This window comes from Bombina bombina, chromosome 3, assembly GCF_027579735.1.
Source record: "Bombina bombina isolate aBomBom1 chromosome 3, aBomBom1.pri, whole genome shotgun sequence".
NCBI lineage: Eukaryota > Metazoa > Chordata > Amphibia > Anura > Bombinatoridae > Bombina > Bombina bombina.
This window is the reverse complement of record NC_069501.1, coordinates 984,257,858-984,269,887: the sequence shown is the minus strand read 5'-3', so window position 1 is coordinate 984,269,887 and position 12,030 is coordinate 984,257,858.

Genomic DNA, 12,030 nt, shown 5'->3' with positions numbered 1-12,030 from the left:
CAGTGGAGCCTTATCTGGACAATATTTTGATCCAGGCGTCGTCTTATCAACTGACAAAGTCTCATACCGACATGGTTCTGTCCTTTCTAAGGACTCACGGGTGGAAGATGAATCTAGAAAAGAGTTCACTAATCCCACAGACAAGGGTTCCTTTCATGAGAACTCTAATACACTCTATATCCATGAAAATCTTCTTGACGGAAGTCAGAAAGTTAAAGATTCTGAATACATGCCGAGCCCTTCAGTCCAATCCTCGGCCATCAGTGGCTCAGTGCTTGGAGGTTTGCTCGTTTTCATCTCAGACCTCTACAACTGAGCATGCTCAGACAGTGGAATGGAGATTATGCAAATTTGTCTCCTCAGATAGATCTGGATCAGGAGACAAGAGACTCTCTTCTTTGGTGGTTGTCACAGGATCATCTGTCCCAAGGGACGTGCTTCCGCAGACCCTCATGGGTGGTAGTGACAACGGACGCCAGTCTACTAGGATGGGGTGCAGTCTGGAATTCCCTGAAGGCTCAGAGTGTGTGGACTCGATCAGAGTCTCTACTTCCTATCAATATTCTGGAGTTGAGGGCAATATTCAATGCTCTTCAGGCTTGGCCTCAGTTGACTTCGGCAAAGTTCATCCATTTTCAGTCGGACAACATCATGACTGTAGCTTAAATCAATCATCAAGGAGGAACAAGGAGTTTCTTGGCGATGACAGAAGTATCCAAGATAATTTGGTGGGTGGAGGCTAACTCTTGTTATCTGTCAGCAATCTACATCCCAGGAGTAGACAATTGGGAAGTGGATTTTTTGAGCAGACAGACGTTTCATACGGGGGAGTGGTTTTTGCCACCCTCATTCTCAGATGGGGCAGACCGGAGCTGGATCTCATGGCATCTCGTCAGAATGCCAAGCCCCCAAGATACGGATCCAGGGATCCTCAGGTCAAACTGATAGATGCCTTAGCAGCGCCTTGGTCGTTCAAACTAGCTTATGTGTTCCCTCCATTTGCTCTTCTTCCCCGGGGGATTGCTCGAGTCAACAGGAGAGGGCTTCGGTGATTCTCATCGCTCCTGCTTGGTATGCCGATCTGATGGACATGTCATCCCTGCCACCGTGGAAGCTTCCATTGAGGCAGGACCTTCTCATTCAGGGACCTTTCCATCATCTGAAATTAATTTCTCTGCAGCTGACTGTTTGGAGATTGAACGCTCGATTTTATCTAAGCGAGGGTTCTCTGATGCGGTCATTGATACCTTGATTCAGGCATGCAAGCCTGTTACTAGAAAGATTTACCATAAGATATGGCGTAAATATCTTTATTGGTGCGAATACAAGGGCTACTCATGGGAGTAGGGATAGGATTCAAAGGATTTTATCTTTTCTCCAAGAAGGATTGGAGAAAGGGTTGTCAGCAAGTTCCTTAAAAGGACAGATTTCTGCTTTGTCTATTTTGCTACACAAACGTCTGGCAGATGTTCCAGATGTTCAATCTTTTTGCCAGGCTCGACTAGAATCAGACCTGTGTTTAGACCATTTGCTCCTCCTTGGAGTTTGAATTTAGTTCTTAATGTTCTTCAGGGGGTTCCATTTGAACCTATGCATTAAATAGATATTAAGTTATTATCTTGGAAAGTTTTGTTTTTGGTTGCCATTTCTTCTGCTCGCAGAGTTTCTGAGCTTTCGGCATTCCAATGTGATTCTCCTTATCTTATTTTCCATTCTGATAAGGTGGTGTTACGTACCAAACCTGGTTTTCTTCCTAAGGTTGTTTCTAACAAGAACAACTAACAAGAATATTAATCAGGAAATTGTTGTTCCTTCCTTGTGTCCTAACCCTTCTTCTAAGAAGGAGCATCTGTTACGTAATTTGGACGTAGTCCATGCCTTGAAGTTTTATTTGCAGGATTTTCGTCAAACATCTTCGTTATTTGTTGTTTTTGCTGGGAAACGTAGGGGTCAGAAATCTACGACTACCTCTTTTTCTTTTTGGCTGAAGAGTATCATCCGTGTTGCATATGAGACTGCTGGACAGCAGCCTCCAGAACGAATAACGGCTCATTCTACTAGGGCTGTGGCTTCCTCATGGGCATTTAAAAATTATGCTTCTGTTGAACAGATTTGCAAGGCTGCAACTTGGTCGTCTCTTCACACTTTTTCCAAATTTTCCAAATTTTATACTTTTGCCTCATCTGAGGCTGTTTTTGGGAGAAAGGTTCTTCAAGCAGTGGTGCCTTCCGTTTAGGTTCCTGTCTTGTCCCTCCCTTTCATCCGTGTCCTATAGCTTTGGTATTGTATCCCATAAGTAAGGATGAAATCCGTGGACTTGTCATATCTTTTAAAAGAAAAGGAAATTTATGCTTACCCGATAAATGTATTTCTTTTACGATATGACAAGTCCACGGCCCGCCCTGTCTTTTTTTCTATAGACAGGTTTTTATTTTTGTTAAACTTCAGTCACCTCTGCTCCTTGGCTTTTCCTTTCTCTTCCTAACTTCGGTCGAATTACTGGGTTGGGAGGGAAGGGAGGAGCTATTTATGCAGCTCTGCTGTGGAGCTCTTTGCCCCCTCCTGCAGACCAGGAGGCGATATCCCATAAGTAAGGATGAAATCCGAGTACTCGTCATATCGTAAAAGAAATACATTTATCAGGTAAGCATAAATTTCATTTTTTCATATCAGAAATGACTATCTTAGTAAAATATATGTTAGCTCAGCATTTCACAACAGTGTTACCTGTTAACTCTAGTCAGATGTAGATGTTTTTTGAATATCTGTCTGGACTTTTGTTCAATACTGTTCATTATAAGAAACTTCCCTCTTCAGCATATATCTTTATGATGCCAGGTGGCTGTTACTTTGGTTTAGATCCTATGCTCCCTTGTCCTTAGTTACCTATAGGGGGCGGTTTCTTGTTATTACTGCATACATAATATTACTGTATATATGTTGAGCATATATGTTTAATAACTACTTTTACCCCCTCTTACACAGATGGGCAGACTTTTTCACCACTGAGATGATTTTCTTAGGTGTGAAGTGGTGAAACGTTCACAATAATATGTCATTTTTACATGGGAGGCTGTCTGCTACAATGTATTTTGACAATTCTCTAATCCATCTCCATGGAAGCAGGAACTATATTATTTAGGTAAAGTTATCAGGTTCTGTTATTTCTTCTTTTTATTTTAAAAACTGTTTGCTTGTGTATAATTTTATTTGTGAACATATTTTTCTTAATAATACACTGTGACTGATTTTCTTTTTTGCCTTTGACTTGCTTTGCTCTTTCCATGTGAAATATATTTGTATTGTCCAGTTGTTTAGTTTGCATTGTTTAAAATACATATTATGCTCTTTGGTGTCAATAATATATAATCAATGGGAGGCATCTCATCTTGGACATTCTCATTTAATTATGTCAAGAGACTACACACCGTTATTCTCTGGTTTGACAGAGTACAATTGGGCACAGATTGCATGTAACAGATTGTTATATTCTCTTGTATTTTTTCTTTTTCTGTTAAAACATCAATAAAATATATATTAAAATTATTTGAAGTTGTTTCTTGCACACATTTTGTGTTTTGAGTTACTCTTCAACTAATATTTTTGACCCAATTCTTTAAAATGTCACACTGACATACTTGCATGAGCAAATCTTAATCAAATCTAGGAACTAAACCTGGAAATCCCAGCAAGTTGTGAGCTGCTTTTCATAGAAATGAATTAAGTGCTCATCAATGTAGAATCTAATCTCCCAGATTAACAGGGATAGCAACCTGCACTGATAGCAACATTTTTGTTTAACCAAATGTAATTAAAATGGCACTGTTTTTAGCTGGCTTTACCTTGTATTCAATTCTAGTTTACTTAGCTTAGATTCCTGCTTTTTCAAATAAAGACAGCAAGATAATGAAGAAGATTTTATAATAGGAGTAAATTAGAAAGTTTCTTAACATTGCATGCTCTATCTGAATCATGAAAGAAAAAAATTGAGTTTAGCGGGTGATTTATCAAGCTGAGGCGGACAGGGGTGCACACACGCGCCCCAGTCCGCCTCTGGCGGTCTGAATCCAGGGGCAGAATTCAGCATTGCACACGAGTGCTATTTTGTGCTCGCGAGCAATCCCACCCCCTGCCCATGCACAGCCAATCACGCGTGGGCAGGAGTTGTCAATCTAAATTTGCCACTTTAGAGATGGCAAAAGGTTAGGAAAGCAGCGGTCTGATGACCGCTGCTTGTTAAATACGGCGTGCAGGTTCTCTTGTGAGAACCTGCAGTCGTATGGGGTTGAAAGGCTTGCAAAGCCTTTGATAAATCGACCCCTTAGTATCCTTTTAATCTTAACCATTGTGTCCTTATCCATTTACTATATTTCAACACTAACATTCGGCTAGATTTAGAGTTTGGCGTTACACGTTAAAACCAGCGTTAGAGGCTCCTAACGCTGTTTTTTTGCTACCGCTGGTATTTAGAGTCTTGTAGGTAAGGGTCTAACGCTCACTTTGCAGCCGCGACTTTTCTATACCGCAGATCCCCCTACGCCATTTGCGTATCCTATCTTTTCAATGGGATCTTTCTAACGCCGGTATTTAGAGTCTTGGCTGAAGTGAGCGTTAGAAATCTAACGACAAAACTCCAGCCGCAGAAAAAAGTCAGGAGTTAAGAGCTTTCTGGGCTAACGCCGGTTCATAAAGCTCTTAACTACTGTGCTCTAAAGTACACTAACACCCATAAACTACCTATGTACCCCTAAACCGAGGCCCCCCCCACATCGCTGCCACTCTAATACATTTTTTAACCCCTAATCTGCCGACCGCACACCGCCGCAACCTACGTTATCCCTATGTACCCCTAATCTGCTGCCCCTAACACCGCCGACCCCTATATTATATTTATTAACCCCTAATCTGCCGCCACCAACGTCGCTGCTACCTACACTTATTAACCCCTAATCTGCCGACCGGACCTCACCGCTACTATAATAAAGTTATTAACCCCTAATCCGCCTCACTCCCGCCTCAATAACCCTATAATAAATATTATTAACCCCTAATCTGCCCTCCCTAACATCACCGACACCTAACTTCAAGTATTAACCCCTAATCTGCCGACCGGACCTCACCGCTACTCTATTAAATTTATTAACCCCTAAAGCTAAGTCTAACCCTAACACTAACACCCCCCCTAAGTTAAATATAATTATTATCTAACTAAATAAATTTACTCTTATTAAATAAATTATTCCTATTTAAAGCTAAATACTTACCTGTAAAATAAACCCTAATATAGCTACAATATAAATTATAATTATATTGTAGCTATTTTAGGATTTATATTTATTTTACAGGCAACTTTGTATTTATTTTAACCAGGTACAATAGCTATTAAATAGTTAAGAACTATTTAATAGCTACCAAGTTAAAATAATTACAAAATTACCTGTATAATAAATCCTAACCTAAGTTACAATTAAACCTAACACTACACTATCAATAAATTAATTAAATAAAATACCTACAAATAACTACAATTAAATAAACTAACTAAAGTACAAAAAATAAAAAAAGAGATAAGAACAAACACAGAGGCGCCACATGTGTAGGTCAAAAAAACCAAGAGAATCCAATAAGCAACAGATTAAGGGTACTCACAAACAGGGCGGCACTCTCTTGTGCCGGCAGAGGCAGGCTGGTATTTACAGCAAACCAGCTGGCTGTGTGGCAGGTCTGTACCGAATGTAGTCAGCGCTGTGGTTTGTTGGTTGTATTGCCTCTATCCGGTGTTCCCAGAGTGTTGATTCTCCTCAGCTGGAGTTGTACAATACCGGCGGCGACGGTGGTCCTCCTCTTCAGAACTTCAACGTGGAGCTCCTCTTCATGCTGTCAGGGTTTTACCCAGTCGCCGCCGGGATTGTACAACTCCAGCTGAGGAGAATCAACACTCTGGGAACACCGGATAGAGGCAATACAACCAACAAACCACAGCGCTGACTACATTCGGTACAGACTTGCCACACAGCCAGCTGGTTTGCTGTAAATACCAGCCTGCCTCTGCCGGCACAAGAGAGTGCCGCCCTGTTTGTGAGTACCCTTAATCTGTTGCTTATTGGATTCTCTTGGTTTTTTTGACCTACACATGTGGCGCCTCTGTGTTTGTTCTTATCTCATCTTTACAGAAGTACATCATCACCTTGGGTGACCCCAGAGAGCTGCCTATCCAGTGTTGGGAAGTTGAAGATTCCCTTTGGACTTTCCCTCCGGCTTTGTTTGGCTGGTTTTTATATACAATTCCGACTATTTCTTATTTTATGGTTATATTGTTTTAATCATATATGTCATATTTGTGCATCTTCTGCCTCATTTTTTATTACCATTACATCAGCCTATTTATTGTTATTTTAACTATATAATTTTATTTATATATATCCCACGTCTGTTAGCGCCTCCTATAGAAGCACTGCGATTTTTTTCTATCATTGTCACTTCTTTATCTCTCTAAAAAATAAAAAAAGCTAAGTTACAAAAAATAAAAAAATTAATTACAAACATAATAAAAATATTACAACAATTTTAAGCTAATTACACCTCCTCTAAGCCCCCTAATAAAATAACAAAGCCCCCCAAAATAAAAAAAATGCCCTACCCTATTCTAAAATTAAAATAGAAAAGCTCTTTTACCTTACCAGCCCTTAAAAGGGCCTTTTGCAGGGCATGCCCCAAAGAATTCAGCTCTTTTGCCTGTAAAAATAAACACAATACCCCCCCAACATTACAACCCACCACCCACATACCCCTAATCTAACCCAAACCCCCCTTAAATAAACCTAACACTAAGCCCCTGAAGATCTTCCTACCTTATCTTCACCACGCCAGGTATCACCGATCATCCAGAGGAGGCTCCGAAATCTTCATCCAAGCCCAAGCGTGGGCTGGAGATCCATCATCCGGCTGAAGTCTTCTATCAAGCGGCAAGAAGAAGTCCAGAAGAGGCCCCAAAGTCTTCATCCTATCCGGGCAGAAGAGGAGATCCGGACCGGCAACCATCTTCATCCAAGCGGCATCTTCTATCTTCATCTGATGACGAGCGGCTCCATCTTGAAGACCTCCGGCGCGGATCCATCCTCTTCTTCCGATGTCCTAAGTCCCGAATGAAGGTTCCCTTTAAATGACGTCATCCAAGATGCGTCCCTCAAATTCCGATTGGCTGATAGGATTCTATCAGCCAATCGGAATTAAGGTAGGGAAAATCTGATTGGCTGATTGAATCAGCCAATCAGATTGAGCTCGCATTCTATTGGCTGTTCCGATCAGCCAATAGAATGCGAGCTCAATCTGATTGGCTGGTTGGATCAGCCAATCGGATTGAACTTGAATCTGATTGGCTGATTCCATCAGCCAATCAGATTTTTCCTACCTTAATTCCGATTGGCTGATAGAATCCTATCAGCCAATCGGAATACAAGGGACGCCATCTTGGATGACGTCATTTAAAGGAACCTCCATTCGGACTTAGGACGTCGGAAGAAGAGGATGGATCCACGCCGGAGGTCTTCAAGATGGAGCCGCTCGTCATCGGATGAAGATAGAAGATGCCGCTTGGATGAAGATGGTTGCCGGTCCGGATCTCCTCTTCTGCCCGGATAGGATGAAGACTTTGGAGCCTCTTCTGGACTTCTTCTTGCCGCTTGATAGAAGACTTCAGCCGGATGATGGATCTCCAGCCCCAGCTTGGGCTTAGATGAAGATATCGGAGCCTGGATGGATCGGTGATACCCGGTGTGGTGAAGATAAGGTTGGAAGATCTTCAGGGGTTTAGTGTTAGGTTTATTTAAGGGGGGTTTGGGTTAGATTAGGGGTATGTGGGTGGTGGGTTGTAATGTTGGGGGGGGTATTGTATGGTTTTTTTTTACAGGCAAAAGAGCTGAATTCTTTGGGGCATGCCCCGCAAAAGGCCCTTTTAAGGGCTGGTAAGGTAAAAGAGCTTTTCTATTTTAATTTTAGAATAGGGTAGGACATTTTTTTATTTTGGGGGGCTTTGTTATTTTATTAGGGGGCTTAGAGTAGGTGTAATTAGCTTAAAATTGTTGTAATATTTTTATTATGTTTGTAATTAATTTTTTTACTTTTTGTAACTTAGCTTCTTTTATTTTTTGTACTTTAGTTAGTTTTATTATTTTTTTTATTTATTTGTAGGTATTTTATTTAATTAATTTATTGATAGTGTAGTGTTAGATTTAAGTGTAGATAATTGTAGGTATTTTATTTAATTAATTTATTGATAGTGTAGTGTTAGGTTTAATTTTAACTTAGGTTAGGATTTATTTTACAGGTAATTTTGTAATTATTTTAACTAGGTAGCTATTAAATAGTTATTAACTATTTAATAGCTATTGTACCTGGCTAAAATAATTACAAAGTTGCCTGTAAAATAAATATTATTCCTAAAATAGCTACAATATAATTATAATTTATATTGTAGCTATATTAGGGTTTATTTTACAGGTAAGTATTTAGCTTTAAATAGGAATAATTTATTTAATAAGAGTTAATTTATTTTGTTAGATTTATATTATATTTAACTTAGGGGGGTGTTAGTGTTAGGGTTAGACTTAGCTTTAGGGGTTAATACATTTATTAGAGTAGCGGTGAGGTCCGGTCAGCTGATTAGGGGTTAATACTTGAAGTTAGGTGTCAGCGATGTTAGGGAGGGCAGATTAGGGGTTAATACTATTTATTATAGGGTTAGTGAGGCGGATTAGGGGTTAATACATTTATTATAGTAGTGGTGAGGTCCTGTCGGCAGATTAGGGGTTAATTATTGTAGGTAGCTGGCGGCGACGTTGTGGGGGGCAGATTAGGGGTTAATAAATATAATATAGGGGTCGGCGGTGTTAGGGGCAGCAGATTAGGGGTACATAGGTATAATGTAGGTTGCGGCGGTGTACGGAGCGGCAGATTAGGGGTTAAAAAAATATGCAGGGGTCAGCGATAGCGGGGGCAGCAGATTAGGGGTTAATAAGTGTAAGGTTAGGGGTGTTTAGACTCGGGGTACATTATAGAGTGTTAGGTGCAGACTTAGAAACTGTTTCCCCATAGGAAACAATGGGGCTGCGTTAGGAGCTGAACGCTGCTTTTTTGCAGGTGTTAGGTTTTTTTTCAGCTCAAACTGCCCCATTGTTTTCTATGGGGGAATCGTGCACGAGCACGTTTTTTAAGCTGGCCGCGTCCGTAAGCACCGCTGGTATTGAGAGTTGCAGTGGCGGTAAATATGCTCTACGCTCCCTTTTTGGAGCCTAACGCAGCCCTTCTGTGAACTCTAAATACCAGCGGTATTTAAAAGGTGCGGGGGGAAAAAAGCCAGCGTTAGCTACGCGGGTCATTACCGACAAAACTCTAAATCTAGCCGATTGTTTCCTAATCCCCAATCACAATAAATCACCTTTAATGTTTTGTCTGAATTTATGCTGTAATAAAGGATCTCACCTGCAAAGCCGTTTCAGTAGTCAGTTATGTAAAGGACCTCTGTTAAAGCTGATATAGTAGCTACAGTGTTGCAAGATATTATTTAAAAGGATTTATCAATTGTTGCTTAGTAGTTACTATCTAACTTGGCTATTGGTATTTAGCAATACACTTTCTACGAGGTAGAGAGAGAGGAATAGGATTACCTCAGAGTGTTTCACTTGTTTATATATGAAAACGTCTAGTCAGATGAATAAGTATAGCTGGTGTTAAGTTATACTGGATTTGCAGAAGTATGCTTGAACTTCGTTCAGTGTCGTCAGGTGGGCGTGTCAGCTTCTTTTAGATACTCGCTCTTGTGAGCAGCTTATTTTGTGGATGTAGTTGTACTTGAGAATGGAGAATCTGGAAAAGTCGAGATTGGCAGAGAAAAACTTGTGAATGTGATAGTAACCCCAGAAGAATTGATCTGTGTATTCAGGCTGTAGATAATCAGCTCCAGAATCGGATTATAATGGTAAACGTTCGGTGCAGTACCAGGCTGCGGTTGCTTTTCTTACATTCCAAAAGGAACTGATGACAGAATTGAGACTGCAGACAAACAATACCGACTCAGATGGTAACTTAATTCACTCGCTGCAGGTGCTTTTGTTGTTAGATCTGGGTTAAAAATGCAGAGAGATTCAGTGCAGGGTCCGGGCTGCAGGTAAGTTTGAGCAGAAGGAGTTTCTTTCAAAGGTATAATACCTTTACCATTTGTAATCGAATCTCAGGATGAATAATTCCTTGTTAGTTCCAGAAGGAATAGTAATTTAAAACAATATCCTGCTATGTTAACTAGAAAAAATGTGAATAGCTTAGATGGCCCATTGAGATCTTAACAGATAGTAATCCACTTACAATTCAAAATACTAAGCACCTGAGGAAATAGGGGTTGGTCTTTTATAGAGGTTAGTAAGTGAACCTGCCCATATCTTTAAGAAAAAGTAATTGAATAAGAAACGGTTGTTGGGTAACACACCACCCATGTGACCTCCCCACAGCAAAACACCAATCACAAACCATCTCCATAACCACCAATAAAGTTACACTCCCATGTGAGCCTAAGTAGGTAACAATATCTTCTCCCTCATCATCAATAAAATCCCTAACACATAATCCACTGGGTCTTCAACAATGATTAAACAGTTTCAAATTACCAGCATTGCTCTTTTAATTAGGGTTGCACGATAAAGGCCTTAGCACTCAGACCTCAAAAACAGTAACAGTCCAATACAGCAGCACTCTCCCATCCACTTACATAGGGCTAGATTACAAGTGGAGCGCTATTTTAACGTACGCCGGTAAAGAGGCAAATATGCTCGTTTATGGGCGCACATTAAATAACCACCCATTACAAGAGGCTGACTAATGCTCCTCTGGTTAATTAAAAAAATGTGCTCCAATAATAAAGAGTACAGTTCCTTTTATAAACCCCCCCCCCCCCACATCTTTATTTGTTTTTGTTTTTTACAAACTGCACAAAGCAGTTATAAGAGGTTAAAGTGAGGGGATGTGGGGTGTTAGAAAAAAAAACGGCACTGAAAAATGTCTTTACATTGAAGTCTATGGGGACTATGTTTTTACTTTAAATATATACTGTATATGCATATGCTTATATATATATATATATATATATATATATATATATATATATATATATATATATATATATATATATATATATACTGTATATATTTATATTTATGTGTATATATATCTATATATATATACATATAAACACATATATATATATATATTTTTTTATTTGCTGCCCAACTCTGACCGACTTACCCCCTGACCCCCTGTGCTGTGCTGGGTTCTTTGATGTGTCTCACGGCATAATGAGGCTCCCATTGGAGCCTAAGGAAGCATATTCTTGTGAGCGCAAGGCTTCCAGGAAATGCGAACGTGATTTCACGTTCGCATTGCGCTTAACTTGTAATACCAGCGCACATTTGCGCATGCTGGTATTACTGATTGGAGTGCAAATATCGCAGTTTTGTGCTCCACTTGTAATATAGGCCATAGTCTTTAATTGTACAAAAAAAAAATTTAGTGTAAAAAACGTCTACAAATTACAGATTAAAGACAATGGGATTAAATTATAATTGTGCGAGCGGACATGATCTGATATTGCGGATCATGTCCACTGAACATCGATAAATGCCAACAGCATACGCTCTCGGCATTTATCATTGCACCAGCAGGTTCGCCAGAAACACGGGCATCAAGCTACATACGGAACTTGATAAATATGCCCCAATGCATTAAGGGGACATAATACTCATATGCTAAATCACTTGAAACTGATGCAGTATATCTGTGAAAAGCTGACAGGAAAATATCCCCTGAGCATCTCTATGTAAAAAAGGAAGATATTTTACCTCACAATCTCCTCAGCTCAGCAGCGTAAGTTCTGTGTAAAAAGTTATACTCAGCTGCTCCCAGCTGCAGGTAAAAATAAAAAAAAATGAAGAAATGAACAGCAGCCAATCAGCATCAGCAGTGCTGAGGGCATGAACTCTTACT